The sequence below is a fragment of the Euprymna scolopes genome, chromosome 27, assembly GCF_053919585.1.
Source record: "Euprymna scolopes isolate OS-2025 chromosome 27, ASM5391958v1, whole genome shotgun sequence".
NCBI classification, from domain to species: domain Eukaryota; kingdom Metazoa; phylum Mollusca; class Cephalopoda; order Sepiida; family Sepiolidae; genus Euprymna; species Euprymna scolopes.
The window spans coordinates 39889855-39906337 of record NC_136508.1 but is presented as its reverse complement, the minus strand read 5'-3'; the positions used below and the strand labels follow the sequence as shown (position 1 = coordinate 39906337).

The 16483-nt window shown below is 33.6% G+C and overlaps 1 protein-coding gene across 16 annotated transcripts in view; it reads left to right on the top strand.

Annotated features, from left to right (window-relative positions):
* The window catches only part of LOC145248835 (pleckstrin homology-like domain family B member 2), an 839292-nt gene that overhangs the window by 196698 nt on the left and 626111 nt on the right, over nucleotides 1-16483 (top strand). For all 16 annotated transcript variants that reach the window (XM_080110546.1, XM_080110540.1, XM_080110537.1 and 13 more), the window contains exon 2: nucleotides 14235-14287. The gene's annotated coding sequence lies outside the window, so the exon portion shown is untranslated. The remainder of the gene's footprint in view (nucleotides 1-14234; nucleotides 14288-16483) is intronic.

Below are 16483 nucleotides of genomic sequence, written 5' to 3'. Positions count from 1 at the left end.
TAGTCTTTCCTTATCTTCATTGTTCATTATCGTATGAGGAGTTTATGTAACGTGCGAGGTCGTGTGTAGAATTTGTTCTAAAAATATATTCAAACTCAAATTCAGTCGCCCGAAAAACCTTCATGGAGAGTTTTCACGGTTTCTTCAGAGAAAAAAAAAATGGAATCATTTAGACAGTTTTGAATTTTAGTGGCAATCGCAATTTCACTTGGTAAGAATTTTCTATTTGTTTTTTGTTTTTGTTTAAAAAAATTGTTATAAAAAAAAATTAACAGCCCTAATAAAAATAGCAGGAAAGAAGAAAAATAAAACAAACAAAAAAACAAACGTGCAGAAGACAGTATTTTGCATTTGTTCTTTCATTTCTTTTTGCTGTTTTTATATGCAGCCAATATATGAACTCATTTTTTTTTTTCAATAAATGATAATCTTGATTAATCATAAACTGTGAATTGAACTGTGAATACCATAATACTTTAGTCGCTACACCTTATTATAACAAAGGCACATAAAACTTTTAACCATATTTCTGAAAAAAAAAGTTGAAAACACACACACACACATATATATATATATATATATATATATATATATATATATGATTACTTCATTTAATCTCATAAATTAATATATGAAGATATAATTTTATGCATAATTTTTTTCAGTATTTACTTCAACAGTACTCAATACATAGGTAGAGCTAGGTAGTAAGTTATGAAAATATGCATGGCAATTACGTTACACAGAATATTCCGCATTTCATTCTCGCGAGAAGTTGTCAGGCTGATGAATTCTCATGAGAATGAAACGCGGAATATTGTGTAGCTTAACTGCCATATATATTTTCATAACTTATATATATATTAGTAACTCAGACAGCTGTTTCATTTTTTTATGACATATCAGTGTGGCTAGAGGTAGTGAGATTAAAAATTCCAGTGGCTGCACGCACACACACATTAAAGGATAAAATATAAATACCTACTAAACACAATCCAAGAGTCTCTGTTACAAAAGTTTTTCAGAACAACATAACCCAAGTTTACTTCCACCCTACAAAAAGTAAACCATAACTAAATATTCAAAATATTATTCAAAGACCAAATAAGAAATATCTTGATGGAATCTCTCACTATGTTCATCACTCACATCAATAAGATTCGCTGCAAAATTCTTGAAAGTGGCAATTTTGCAAAAAACTGTACCTAATTCGACAAACAGAAAAAAACTATACCTAATTCGACAAACAGAAAAAAACTATACCTAATTCGACAAACAGAAAAAAACTATACCTAATTCGACAAACAGAAAAAAACTATACCTAATTCGACAAACAGAAAAAAACTATACCTAATTCGACAAACAGAAAAAAACTATACCTAATTCGACAAACAGAAAAAAACTATACCTAATTCGACAAACAGAAAAAAACTGTACCTAATTTAACAAACAGAAAAAAACTGTACCTAATTCGACAAACAGAAAAAAACTGTACCTAATTCGACAAACAGAAAAAAACTATACCTAATTCGACAAACAGAAAAAAACTATACCTAATTCGACAAACAGAAAAAAACTATACCTAATTCGACAAACAGAAAAAAACTATACCTAATTCGACAAACAGAAAAAAACTGTACCTAATTCGACAAACAGAAAGTCAGCAATGAATTTTCCATACAGTTGTGCCCTGTACTTTTTCTTTTAATGTTGCACAGTCTAACCGGAGAAATTAGACTCTTAAACAAATCTAGCAGAGAAAAATGTCGTTTGGTTCCGTTCAGATTGGAGCCACACTTAAGTTTTGACTGCTATTTTAATTTGTCGGCCACATATGTTTGAAATCGCAATTTTAGATGTGTTGGTTTACCAATTTTTTATACTTGCATCTGAAATAGAATTTTTCCGTTGTCTGTAATATATCTATGAAATGCCATTTTTCGATTGTCTGTCATATGTATGAAATAGCATTTTTAGTTTATCTGTGACGTATAGAAATAGTTTTTCGTTTGTGACATGGATGAAATAGTATTTTCATTTGTCTGTGACACGTATGAAATGTAATTATCATTTGTCTGACACATGTATGAAATGTAATTATCATTTGTCTGACACATGTATGAAATGTAATTATCATTTGTCTGACACATGTATGAAATGTAATTATCATTTGTCTGACACATGTATGAAATGTAATTATCATTTGTCTGACACATGTATGAAATGTAATTATCATTTGTCTGACACATGTATGAAATGTAATTATCATTTGTCTGACACATGTATGAAATGTAATTATCATTTGTCTGACACATGTATGAAATGTCCTTTTTCGATTGTCTGTGACACACGTATGAAATGTCATTTTTCGTTTGTCTGTGGCAGATGTATGAAATGGCAATTTTTGTTTATGAAATAGCATACTTTGAATATACTTGCACAATGAAGGCTTTATTCATTCATCTGTTTTCTGTGCTCGAGTATGAATTTATGTTGTCTGTGACAAAATTTCATTTTTGTTTGTCTGTAACTCTTATTTATTAAATATTACATCACTAAATGTATACATTTGACTGATTTTAAGAATATCAGTTTTTGTTTGTTTGCTTCTATATTTGTTATAAATGTCAGAATATATATGTGACACTAATAAGATCTCATGTATTCAATTCTGTGCATGAGGATGTTTAAATATGAAGCCATACGCCCCCCTCTTTTAAAAAAATATTACAAAACGATTTATATTGTAAGCAATTTACTTAAATTTAAAAATAAATTCTTGGATTTTTCTTCGTCTGTTAACATGTTATTTTCATATCAGATGTTCAGGTTGGTCTGTAAAATATTTTTGACTCCTGATGGGGGTATGACACGAATGGATTCGCCAATCATTTTTATAAGCACCGGCTGTGCTAAACAACCAAAATTATTATAAAAATTGTCGAATTTTGGATTCAATCAATTCACCGTTAACTATGCCATGGACAGCATTTGATTCTTGGCTGCCATCTTGGTTACTGATCTGAACTACGCCGCCATCTTTGTTCAACACAATGTCTCAAAACTTAACAGGTTATGCGCCCAGCCATCGTCTTTTCTTTGACGGATCGGAATCTAAATTCGAATTGTGGCATGGTCCAAAGTAAATTTTACCGTGAAATTCTCTACATTTTGATATGATATTGCTTGTGGTCATTTTTGACTGAGTTACACCAAGTCTTTTTCAATAGTCTGCTTTTCTTTCTTGATTACCTTCAATCGATACGTGTTCATCTATTTGATCAGAACTTTGTTTATCATGGTAATACCATAATAAGTGAATGGGATGCAGTCTCTGCAGATTCAGCATCAATCGTAGGATATTAAAGCTCTGTGACCAATACACATAATCGCAGTTGCAAATGGATCGACCACCGTCGCAAATCGATTGATTGAAAATCGACCGTTTACAAATCAACCCCTAAATCGACTGATAGCAGTCACAAATTATCTCAACACTGATCAACTGAACTAGATCCCCGTTTTTCCTATACATCTTTAGAAAGGCTAAATTAGATGGAGCTTGGCATTCATTCGCATATAAATTCACACTGAACATAGGTTTTATTAAATTGACTTGGCGTAACAACTGAAATGGAACACGTACATCAAGTCTGTTGCCAAGGTCACTGGAAAGATGGTGGGATCCTTCTACCGCTCCAGAAGATATCTCACTACTGATGCAATTCTCTATCTATATAAAAGCCAAGTACGTCCAAGGATGGAATACTGCTGCCATATCTGGGCAGGAGCTGCTAAAAACAGCCTATCCTGCCTTGACAGAGTACAAAATAGACTTCGTGGCTTAGTGGGGAATGCCCTTTTCTCTACCCTGCAACCTCTCTCTCACAGAAGAGACGTTGCGAGCCTATCCTTGTTTTATCGTTATTTCCATGGCAGGTGCTCGTCTGAACTCCAATCTCTGGTCCCCCCTCGCCAATCTTTCATGAAAAACACCCGTCTAGCTGAATCCACCGTGAAAAATTTCCCCCACTCTTTATTTGTGCCTAAATCAAAACGTGGATTCCATGAACAAAGCTTCTTTCTTAGAACTGCATGCCTGTGGAACTCTGTTCCATCTGCCTGCTTCCCACCTGACTACAACTTGGATGTCTTCAAGTCCAACGTTAACAAATTCCTAATGCCGCCTTAAGTAAACACTTCATCAAATCTCCACACTAACGTACTGTACTTGCAATAACCCTTATCTCTGAGTGGCTTCCGGGCCTTGATAAGTGGTGACCACCGTGTAAAAAATTAAAAAAAAAAAAGTGTGTTAAGGTTTTATCTATTCTGAAGATACTTTGTTTCGTTTGTTCATCTTTCTGATTCTCGCAACAGCAGTTTATCATGAAATTAATCATAACGTTGTAATAATGAACACAAGGACAGTTTAGTTAGATTTTTAGGAGAGAAAATATTAGCTTTTGCAACAGGAGAGTTTCAGTATCAATTCTTTGCAAATATCTAAAATTTCCTCGGTTAGTTTTTGCTTAAATGTACAGTATAACCGTATTGATACTCTGATTCTTGTTAGATCACTAAAGTTAAGCGATATTGACTCTGGTCAATGCTAAATGGGTGACTATTTGGGAATAATGGACACTATATGTGGGAGAATAGCAAAATCTTTTTGCAAAAACTGAATCCATGAATATGCCTTTAGCAAAACACTTTGGTATAATCTGCTAATCAACACGAGTATGTTATAACTAGGGCTAGGACAACAGCATATTCTTCCCATTGTTTGGACTCTTAAGTGTGTATCCGTTGATATTTTATATGCTTTTATATAGAGTGATGTGATTCTCAGTTGATTAGCTGTCTGTGTTGGATATATACTCGAGAGTCAAAACAATGAAAAGAATATGCTGTTGTCATAGCCCTAGTTATAACAAATAAGTTCTGTTCTCAATCATGTGATGAAGCTCCATGCAATTCATGTGCATTTTCTTTTGTTTTTGCTCAAAATCAAATATACATGCCATTTTACGACCATATCTAACAAAGTTTTATTTTCTTTTTAAATAAATAGAAAAAAGGGTATTAATATGAATATCAATACACACACACACACACACACATATATATATATATATATATATATATATGAGTATAGATTGCAAGGTTTGCTTAAGCAGAAAGCAGTGAAAATTGCATTTCTGTTTTTATTCAGTGTAAAAATAAGATAACAGTTTCGTTTTTTCTTTTTTTTCCTCCTCAGAAAATTCAACGGAATTGGAGATGTTCTGTTTAGATTCTGACAAGAATTTGATTTTTATTTGATTTGTAGTCTGTCTAAATGTTGTTCAATATGATTCGTCCATATCACGATTTGTTAATTATTAGAGTGATAGAAAAAGGGGGGGGGGAAGGGTCGACTCCGTTGCATATGACTGGTACGGTGGAGTTAAAGGTGGATGGATCATTTTCGTAGATATTTATTGGCTAATTTTGGCATGCGTTAAGCTTGGTTGCATGAGCTTGTGGATATGGGAGCTGTTACGTTGCCCGCGACTGAAGCATTAGCGGTGATTGGAGCATGGAGAGGAGAATTCAGCTGTGAAATTGTATCTCTGCATTGGGATATATAAAATCTAATGCTGGAAAGAACAGTTAATCCTGGTCCGCCGTTGCCAGAAAAATAATTGCATTTGAAGACTTATTTTTTATTAACATGACAAATGTTGGATCTAAAAAAAAATAACAAGAATAAATATTCTTAAGATATTTTGTTTAACGGGGGAGGGGAATCGCCATTTATCAAGGCCCAAAGGCAACTCGAGGATAAGGGTTAATGAGTATCAGTTGGCCAACACTAGTAGTGGTGGAAATTGGATAGAATTTGATTGAATTAGAGGATGGTTCAACAAGAACTTGTTTACATTGGACTTGAAAACATGTTATAGTCAGCTGGGGAGCGGTCCTGCAGTTTTGTTTCAGAAGCTGGTAGTTCTAGGAAAGAATAAGGCAAATTATTTACATTGGTTATAGCTAGACGAGTGTTGTGAATGTTTTGTGGGGGGGGAGTCATAGATTAAAGCTCAGTTGCACACTTACCATGAAAATAATAATAGAGCAGAGATAAACTTGTAACGTCGCTTTTGAGAAAGAGGTAGTAAGGAGGAGAAAAAGTCATGGCTCACTAGATTTCGAAGCTGGTTTTGTACCCTGTCAAGGCAGTGAAGGGAATACTTTGCCACATCTAAGGAGCTGCTCAGAATACCATCTTGGTTTAAGTGCATCAAAAGTAAGATGTGTTCATAGAATCTGTACATTTAGTGATTTTTGCCCCCAAACAAGGCATACTACCACTTGGAACTACTATTTGGAATCGTGTCTAACTGTGGGGAGTTGAGCAATGAGATGTTTGTTTACATACATTTAAACTTCATCAGGTTAGCACAGTCAGGAAAGCAAGAATCGGAAAGGAAAATATAAAGTCTAGCAGTACGAGGCAAGAAACTATAAGAGTATAAGGTTTTCTGGCATTTAGATACCTCAATAGTGAAGGCGTGAGATTTTGCTGCTTCTCAGGTTAGTCAAGAATATGTACATTGAGGAGGCACAAGTGCTGTGAGTTTATCAAAGCACATTCTATTGAAATACTTCTTACACAGGTACATTGATGCAACATTGCAGTGATGGGACAGAGGTTGGAGTTTGGTCTATAATGTCGGACTTATTAGATTTAAGAATCTTTTTTGTTTAATCCTATCTGAAAGAAAGAGACTAGTGGTAGATGGAATAACCCAGATGTGGCAACAATACTCCATGTATGGATGAATTGTATCTTTGCTCCTGTGTGTCTCTCCCCTTTCTGCTCCTGTGTGTCTCTCCCCTTTCTGCTCCTGTGTGTTTCTTTGCCCATCTCTTGCTTTTCTCTTTAGAAAAACAAAAACAAAAAAACAAACCCCCCAAAAAAACAAAAAAACGCTTAATAAGTATTACTTCCTCCAGGAAATCACTCCAAGATTCCGCATGTGTAATTAACCAAAATTTATCACATCGATATCAAATATCAACATATGCTTCTCTGAATATCACATTTTTTTCTTGTGTTTGAAGCATCGTTTCGTTAGGTTCACAAGAAACCTGATAAAGGGACTCTTATAATTGTATATATTTCTTAGCTATATAAGTTATTCATAACACCTACTATATGGTTTACCTATATAATATTAAAACTGAACCTCCTTCGCTTATCTTGCTAATATCTTGTCACCGTACATAACGTATAACATCACAAGAGGCGAATGTCTATTCTGTGGTAATAAGTTGCAGGAAAGAAAAAAGGTTTGGAAGCCGGCCTTGAACTTTGCAAGGCAAGATAGGTGCTCTGAGCAGCTCCTGCCCAGATATGGGTTAGTATAGAATTGACCTTTGAGTGTTTTACTAATTTTCATTGAAGAAAAGATCAGTTTTGCGTTACATTTTTTTCCAGTTATTGTTTTTATTTTATTTACTTTTATTTTATTTTTGTCCCCCCTCCCGGACAAAAGGGGGATGGACCTGTAAATTCACCTTTGTCCGTTCGTCAGTTTGTTTGTCCCCACTTTTCTCAATAACTACGCCTGGGATTTTTTTTTTTTAATTTTGCACAAACATTAAACATGATATGAGTAAAAAAGTAACAACAGATTTCTGGGAAAACTCTGCCCCCCCCCCCTGGGGGGGTGCCTTTCAGGCTTAAATGGCTAAAATTGACACTTTTGTGCTTATTAAAAAAAAAAAAAAAAATGGATGCCTTGGATTTTTATAAAACTGTCTGGAAAGTTGTAACTAACTGATTTCTATATAATTTTGTTTGTCTATACTTCACGATAACTCTTGGATGTGCCCCAGGGGCTCTTTTAGGGCTAATAAAAAAACACTCCATTTTAGGGACTATTTTACCATATTTGTCCAAAGTTTTTTTTGTGTATGTCTGTTTAGCAGTTTTGCATGGTGCTGAACTCAAATTTAAATATGTTAAGGCCTTGGGGACTTTTGGGGCTAAATAGGGGCGGGGGGGCAAATGATAGACTTGATCATTTCTTTTTTTGCATGGTGAAGAACCCAACTTGACATATGTTAAGGCCTAAAACTGCACCGTTTGTTCATTTTCAGCAGGATTAGAAGTCCCCTGAGGACCTTTTGAGTTAAATGGGGGAGGGAGTGGGCAAATGCTGAACTTAGCCATATTTTTTATCCTTTGTGCGCTCACGGGGGACCATGGATACTTTTTCTTTTTGAAATTAGTTTCACAATGTATTATTTTTTATGTTATGTAAAATTTGTCTCCAATCAAAAGGAAGTAATTATGCTTTTTGTTTTTGTTATTTGTGCTGGTAATTGAGCTATGGTTTACCAGGTGCATGGCGACTCTGTGGAAAATATATATACACTGGCACGACTACCCGGTGTTGCCTGAGACCAAAAAGAAAAAATAGAATTGGTTAAAAAGTGCATAACAGCTTTTATCTTAAAAATTCTACCTCTCTCAATCCGTCTCTAACTTTCTCTCTTCTTCATCACTTTTCCCCATCATTCTTTCACCTCCGTCCTATTTTTCCTCTCTTGTTTCAATATATTGGAAATAATAATAATGTTAAGTCATTCATCTCTCCACTATATAATAGATAACATTGGAAATAGCTGAAAATCCGACCCTCATATTTAAAAAAAAATTTTTTTTTTTAACAAAACTTAGCCCAGTTACTATTCCAAATAATGAATAATTTCTCTTAAATTTTAAATATTATTCATCCAGGGGAACGTCCATGAAGAATATACAAACTTTGTGGGTGTTTGTTTTGTAGTTTTTTTTTTTTATTTAGCTAGACATACACACACACACACACAGACAACTGCCGTTTGTATAATCTAAGATATATATGCAGTCTGTATTAAGGTACACTTTTTTTCATATCGGTAGGTTTCAATATTTTTCTGTAATAAATAAAATTTCTTATTAGTTTAATTTTTTTTTTTTTTTTTTTTTAAATGTTTTCTCTAATGATTTTTGAAAGTTTCCAATTCATTTTAACATTACTTAACATTTTTAATCCCAAGGAATTTTTTTTTTGTTTTTTTACATGAAACTGATTTATTTGGAATATTCCTGCCATCCAATGAAACACGTGTAAGGCGAAGCAATAAAACAATATGAATGTCAATTAAGTGAATACTTCTGTGACTTTAGAATGTTTCATAAAGTTACATATGCTCTGAAAGTTTAAATTCATTTTTATTAAGCTTAATCAATTGTGGCAATTTTGAATAACTTTGTTGAATGTATACATTACTAGCCTGGGTGCCCGGCGTTGCCTGGGTGTTTGGAGGTGTGGGTTGAGGAAAAAAAACAAAAAAGTGATAGTTGGCAGGCAGGCTCGAACCCGTACCGCGAATGAGGAAAAGAACGTAACCCCCTCCCCCCCGGAGACGTCCTTGCTGTTGTGTCCATCGCCAAACCGGAAGTGACGAATGTTTAAATTAAGGCTAGTCAATCAAAAAGAGGGGTTGACTTTAGAAAATATCGGCGAAAAAAGCGACCACTCCCTGTAGAAAAGTGTCCAGTTGAGGATGAAGGAATTAATGTTTTTAGCCAATTTTTCGATATTTGTCGTTTGAAGGGTCAAGCTTCAAAATGATACTGATCTCATGAAAATCTGTCACCTCGGTTGAAAGCTTTAGACAGACATACAAACATGCGTACATTTAAACAGACAGGTGAGATTTATATTATAGATTATTTGTGTGTGTGTATATATATATATATATATATATATATATATATATATATATATATCTGCGCAGTCTCCAACCACGTCTCTCCTCAGTCAACATTGTTGCGTACCAGAGGCAAGTTGAGGTACAGGATGACTGGAAACAATGCCGAAATGAGCGGAGAGCACATACAGTGCCTAGAGTTCCCAAATGGTCACCCATCTGGTACTAGCCAGACTCAATGTTGCTTAACTTCGGTGATCTGGCGAGAACTGGTGTGTCAACGTGATTATGCCGTATATATATATATATATAGAGAGAGAGAGAGAGTACAGTACAGGTATATTCTAAGATCCAAATATTTATTTTTCTTATCAAACAGCTCTTTCAGCATATTCAAATTTCGATACATTTTTATTTATTTTTATTTTTTTACAAATTCGTTAAGCAATCTATATTATTATGTCAATATTGAATGTTTTCGTGCATATACTCGTCAGAGAAAGATAATATTTTTGCTTAGAAAAATAAATGACAATATAATGCGGGGGGGGGGGAATTCATAGCTTATTTGATTAGCCCCCCCCCCCACACACACACACATTTAAAGTAAACATTGTTTTTACAGTTTGTTATTATTTTGGATTTAATTTTTATATTTTTTTGTGTTAAGTATTGATTACTATTGTTTTAAATTTCCCAGAATTTCTTTCGTCCTGATTTTTTTTTTTTTTTTTTTTTTTTTTTTTTTTTTTTGGTAAATTTCTGTTTCCTGCTGATAGTTGGTTAATACTCTTTTAGCTTGAAGATTAATCTTGCATGCATTCTTGGGCTCCTTGGAAACGGTGTTTCTTTTCCTTTTTTTTTTTTTTTTTTTTTTTCCGGGTTCCTTTTCCTGCCCCCACATCTTTGTCATGAATGAAAGGAACCAGTTGACATTAATTTTTGAGAGAGAAAGAGGAAGAAGAAACAAAAAAATAATGCCTCAAGTTAGAAAAGAAAAGATATCCTGTTATCTTATTTCATGTTAGGTTTGATTAAATCTGTCCTTGTTTTTTAAGCTCGGGGTAGGATTGAGAGATGGAGTAAGAATGGGGTGAAAGAGATAAAGGTGAGAATAAGGGAGCAAGAGAGTCGAGTGAGAAAAGGGCCAACTAAAATGAAGGACACAAAACAAGACCAAGAAAAGGAACTATTTTTCTAGGTCAGGTTAACTTTTTTTTTTTCTCTTTAAAAACATGAGAAGAATTTGTTGGTTGGTCCGTTTGTTTCTATTTTACTGGTATCCCCACGAGGGCAGTAATCGGGTTTTAATAGTGTTGGGATGATTAATCGGAAAAAATCGAATCTCTTGGGGTATCGGAATTACTGTCAATATTTTCCAATGCAAAAACGATTCCTTTAATTATCATTTTTTTTATTTTATTTTGTTTAAAACAAAATCTTCCACTGCTATTAGTAACAGTAAAACACCAAATATTTATTGATTAAAAAAAATCTACCAGTAAAAAAATATTTATTGATTAAAAAAAAAAAATCTACCAGTAAAAAAAATATTTATTGATTAAAAAAAAAATCTACCAGTAAAAAAATATTTGAATAAAAAAAAAATCTACTAGTAAAAAAATATTTATTGATTAAAAAAAAAAAAATCTACCAGTAAAAAAAAATATTTATTGATTAAAAGAAAATCTACCAGTAAAAAAATATTTATTGATTCAAAGAAAATCTACCAGTAAAACAATATTTATTGATTCAAAGAAAATCTACCAGTAAAGCTAAAATCTATATATATATCTGTATTTTATGTTTGAGAAAACGTGTACATTTAACACGTGTTCTTACTGTAATCGGGGAAAAAATAACAACTTTGTAGTTAAATGTTTAGAGATTTATATATATATATATATATATATATATATATATATATATATATATATATACATATAAAAAAAAAAATCGGAATCAGTAATTGTATCGGAATTGGAAAAAAAACATTGGAATATTCCCATCACTAGTTTATAATGTGGGTAAAATCTAGCTCAAAAAAAAGGTACTCCGGATTCATTTTCTTCCTCCTACTATGGGAAGATTTGACACCAGGGTCGGAAAGTAGGATTGAAGAACCAGTGGCCTCAAGGAAGAGTACTCTGCCAAGAGGGCTGCAGAGACATTTTTTGCAAGCCATTCTGCGGTAGACATCTCAGGTGATGAGCAGTAAACTAACACTTTTCTGAACAGAAGGCAAAGTCTGAGAGGATGGACCTTGTAGAACTGCACATGAATTGCAACATTCTATAATCAACTGGGAAAAGGCCATTTTAAAAATGGTAAACTCTGCTGAATTTGGTGCCAAGGGAAAAAATTGCCTCAAACCTTACATATGAAAGGTGTTGGTATGAAGTTTCTACAGGTCCCGCTAGTCAGAATAATACTATATCTTTATCTTAATCAAAAGGTAAATGTCTCTTTGGTCATGATTAAGTTTTTGAAATAGCATTTGTATTGCTAAACATACAGATTGAATACATTCTTTTTTTTTTTTTTTTTTTTTTTTACACAGGAATAACCACTTATCAAGGCCTGGAGGTCACTTGAGGATAACGGTTAATGGGTATACATTAGTCAATGTGATTATAGCATAGTAATCATAAGTAGTGGAAATTTTGTAAATTGGATTACTTGGGGGATGGTTCATCAAGAACTTGTTTACGTTGGACTTTAAGACAATCAAATTGTAGTCAGCTGGAAAGCAGGCAAACGGAACAGAATTCCGCAGGTTTACAGTTCTAAAAAGGAATCTACGTTTAGGTTTAGGCACAGATAAAGAGTGGGGGAAATTATTGATAGTGGTTTTGGTTAGACGAGTGTTTTTCGTGAAAGTTTGGTGAAGGGTACCATAGATTGGAGCTCAGATGAGCACTTGCCTTGAAAATAATGATAAAGCAGAAACAGGTTTATTTTGGAGATTGTCGGCCAATCGGTCACATTTAAGTTTGATATAGGATTTTCGTTTTTTTAGAAATTGTTAAGATGAGGATGGATAATTTGGATAATTCTTCATAACTTGGATGTTATTCTTGCAACGTTTCGGCTAATGTAACTTCCTATCTTCTTCAGGTGTGTCTTGTCAAACTGTGGCATCTCTACGGAATTTTGAATGTGACTCTTTAATTCGTGGGGGTAGCTTGCTCGTTATGTCAACCATGACTAGGTAGAACTCTTAATTCAGAATTGTATTCTTAGTACCACCCGTACTCAGGATTGAATTTTCACCCCCCCCCCCGAAAACTGTCACTTAAAACTGATTATACACAACACTTTTATCTGTTGCGCCATCTGTCTTTGTGGCATTTTCGTTGCTTTGTTTGAAATAGCAATTTCATCTTTAAACAGCTAGATTGAATTGACAGGGCTTAAGAAAATCTGTTAATGATTTGCAAAGAATGCTTTTTGTATTTATATAGTTTTTTATTTTATTTTTATCATTAAAAACAAAAAACAAAAAAAAAAAAAAATGGTACCTATGGAGAGAATGACCTTTTCTCCGTGGATGTTGTGCTGATGTTTTACATAAATTGCTAAAATATGCTGAGCGCAAATCAAATTTTAAAATATAAGAAAAAGAAAACATAATTTAAATGAATAAAAAAAACAAAAAAACTGAACTACAGTAAGTGTCATGAATAAATGTGGATAGAGGCGTTGAATCTCTGTGGTTCCAGGTGCACATTGTCTGAAGATAGCGATTTCAATCCTACCCAAAGTCGGATGATGAAAAACGTGGTGAGACGACAAAAACTATGAAAGGAAGTAATTACTGAGGATACGATTAAGAGACTCGGCACTCCTATCTCATCGCGGTTAACCACCTGATGAAAGCCAGAGGAATAGTTGGCCGAAACGTCGTGAAACAACAACTATGAAGATGAGGATGATAATAATCTGCAAATAAATAAAAATATACAATTTACTCATCTCAAAGAATTCCAATAAGATATTTTGTAAAAAAAAAAAAAAAAAAAAAAATCTGTTGCAATAAATTAAAAACATTTTTTTTTCTTTTTTTACTATTTTTTCTTTCAACCACTAACTTTAACAAAATTTTTTTTTTTTTTTTTTTTTTTTTTTTAATTATCGGTTATCTGCTGGGAATTCCTAAAGAAGTATTCTTTGCAAATGTCTTGGAACATTTTCTAAATGGTCACGGTGTGATAACATCCTCTTGCTGTAAATTTCGAACAGTTGCAATGTCGTGAGACTACTTCTTCCAATTAATTGTTGTCTGCTACATTGGCCGAGCGTTTCATTTCACCATATTCCGGCATTTTTGCATAAACTGCTGAAATATACCAAAGCAACATTCACGGAAAAACGTGTCGTTCTCTGCATAAGCGTCAAAAACATGTTTTTTTTTTTGGTTATGTTTTTTTTTTCTATTCATTAATTGTAGTCGTATTTAACAAAACAAAACTTTATATTTTCAGGTATACAAACCTAAGAAAATCATGTAATACTCATTGACCAACTTGAGAACTTTGTAAGTAAAAACTTTTTATTTTTGATTCATTTTGCAGCATAATGAGGAGCGCAGAGAAATAATTTAGAGTAAATTAATGATGAAAGCTCTAAACTATATGAAATAAATGACATTTATTGGGTCGGATTCTACCAGCATTTTGTTTTAATTTTTGATTTTTGAGCGATTATTGAAACTCTCCAGATGATCGTCACGTTTTAGCCATTTTTTTTTTTTTTTTTTATTTTTTATAGCATAAGTTTCGGCATTACTTGTGCTTGAAACTATATAAAGATTTATAATAAAACTTATCCAAGTGGGTAGAAAAGTAATTCATCTTGCCTTTGGTAACATTTATTTTTCTCTATTTTTTCTTCACCACTTTTTCATCGAAGAACCTTCTCATGTATATAAAGTACATCTGCATGAAATTTTTAAAAATCTGCCCAACTGTTTTGAAGGCCATAGGGAACGAACTCACGCACAGACATGGTGCCTTTTATATATAAGTAGAGATAAATGAACAGAAAAGGACCCTCTACTGCCTTTTTTTTTTCTGCCAGACTATAATTTTTTTTTTTTTTTGCTTGTCCTAAACCAGGCATATACCTACATAAACGTAAGGGGTTGCTGTGATGTTTATTCATATTCTTGAGTTGTAAGTCGTGTTCAGTTTCAGAAAAGTTTCCGATGGGTAGTTATACTATGCAAGTCCTGGACTAACAAATTCTTCGACAGCTGTTCTGTACAGGTTCTGGACTTTGCAAAAGAGCAAAAGATCCTTTTCTTGTTGACACGAAAAAAATATGTGCAAGATGGAGCAATTCTGATTTCTGATTGGTTGCTAGCAGAATCTGAATTTGATTTGTCGGTTTCTAGCAGCAGCGTTTATAAATAGAATCTGTGAGGAACCATACCCCATTATAAGTCTTATGATGGGATGTGTCTCCTAGCAGCGTTGGCTGCAGGGAGACAAGGTAGTAGTAGTACATGTCAAGCATCCGTTCTTGACACTCAGCCCGACAGGGGAGGTGCCGGCAACTGGCCTAGCACCTGTCAGACTGAGGTACACCGCCTGGGTATCACCCAGGAGGTCCACCCTCCCAGGCCTTGCCACCCGGCTTTCGGGTGGGGCAAGTTTATTGCTTGCTGTCTGAGGCGCCCTGACTGGGGAATGCCAACGGGGTTTACTCAGGCAATTTTTGTAATTGCAAGAGTGCCCCTCCTTTAGGGGAGCTTGCTTTTGATCTCCACTTTCTAGGCCTTGTGCCAAATATTGCTTATGTTGGCAGCAATTAAATAACTACCCCATCATGAGTCAAAAATATTGTAACCCGCCCCCCCCATTTTTTTTATATAATGGGGAAGATCTTTTGGTTCATTTTTAATTCTGTTCAAAATAAATATATTTTTATATTCAATTATGCATAATAAAAATGGAAGTCATTTTGATCTTAAAATTTCCGCATGTAAAAAAGAAGCCATTTTTAATTTTGTTCAAAAATATATGTGTAGAGAAGAGAAATAAAAGAAATACATTTTTATTTTACCTTAAAAAAGGGTGAGGATGTGAGAAAGGAGGCCATCTCTTAATTTTGATTATGCAGTCTCGTTCCGAAAAGGCATACATACATATAAATAAATATACATGTAATATATATCCGTAAAAAAAAAAAATTTTTTTTTGTGTTTTTTAAAACAAAACAAGAATAGGAAATATTCGGTAAATCAGAAAGAAAACTATTGTGCATAAAATAAAAGTAAAAAAACTTTAAAAAATATCGCAACAGATATTACATCTAAATTTTTGCATGTGTTGTGAAAATAAGGAACAGGAAAAGAATTCTAAAGACTAATGGTCTGATAGAAAGATGCCGTTATAGTAGAAAATTTTCTGGCATCTAAGGAACCTCTACAATGAAGGAGTTGATTTTGTTGCTAGTCTGATAGATTATGGGCTTTTTTTGTTGATATGGTACATGTATTGAAAGTTCATTCAAACACATGCCTTGGAAATAAAACAAGCACTGGTATGAAATACTGCAGTGATGTGACAGGGAGCTGGAGATTGGCAGACACAATGGAACTTATTAGGCTAGATTTTTTTTTTTTTTTTTTTTTTTTTTTTTGTACCCAAAGAGGCTAGTGGTTGGTGCACCAGCTTAAATGTACCAACAATACTCTGTATGCAAGTGAATTGTGGGTTTGTAGAGATAT